Raw genomic sequence first — 1,140 nt, 5'->3', positions numbered from 1 at the left:
TATAATTAGTATAAACTTGTCGAAATAACAAATTAACTTGTAGTTTTCAATTTAAAAAAAGCGTTCTTTTACCCTTTTTTTTTTTTAAGCTAAGTTTGACTATATAATCGTATATTTAAGAACATGATGAACATTTTTTAGTTAAATATGTGCGTAGATTTTCTATACCATAAAAGGAAAAAATGGCTCCTTTTCACCCGTGTATACTCATTCATGTGTCATTTTATTAACAATTTAAGATTTACTAAGTGCAGTAATTGCAAATGCTTTTCTTCAAAAAAATAGATTAGCACCACTGCAATATGATTTCCTTCCTTCAATTTAAAAAGTTGATCCTTTCTTTGAATCAACAGTTTGCGTTTTATGCACCAACGTGTGTGACTACAACCTTGTAATAAAAATGAAATAGGAACATTAATTCATTCATGACTGGGGTTTACCCTTTAAAATATAAAATTCGTTCATGGCAAAACCAAATAAACACACAGTGATGCATGGAGTTAAATAAATATTTTACACCCTTATTTAGGTACTCTTTTCGTATCATAGACTTAGTTCACTCATTACAAATTAACCATATGTTCATAGGATGGCCTAAAAACACTTCCCTACTTTTGGTCTTAATCATATTTCTACAAATGATTCGTAGCAAATGAAACATAAGCGTGCTAAATTAAGGTGCATATATAGACGAACCAATATATACGTTGTACACGTGGGTATATTTACCCCCCCCCCCCCCTACTTCTACGCACCAATTACAGCGAGCGAATCTTTCTCTTTCTGCTATTTTATGCAAATTTTACGCGCGTCTTCAGATTTTATCACTATTGTAACTTTACAGTTATGGAAAAATGACATAATTTTACAAACATTCAAATTACGTTTAGTTGGCAGTACTTCTTTTTCATATATTTAAAATAAGGGAAATCTTAATTTCTAACGACGCAAAATTAGGAAAAGGGTCCATCATTCTTTTTCCTTCCTGTGTTAATGTAAATTAGGTAAATCCACTAGCCGTGGTAAATCATAACTAAATAATGTATATATACCATATATATATGCACAAGCATGCACTTGTAGTGAATGCAAAAATGGCAAAAATCCACAACCGACAATTAAGCAATAAAGCTTTCTTGA

The sequence above is a fragment of the Plasmodium cynomolgi genome (genome assembly GCF_000321355.1).
Source record: "Plasmodium cynomolgi strain B DNA, scaffold: 0003, whole genome shotgun sequence".
Classification (NCBI taxonomy): Eukaryota; Apicomplexa; class Aconoidasida; order Haemosporida; family Plasmodiidae; genus Plasmodium; species Plasmodium cynomolgi.
This window is presented reverse-complemented; position numbering follows the sequence as displayed.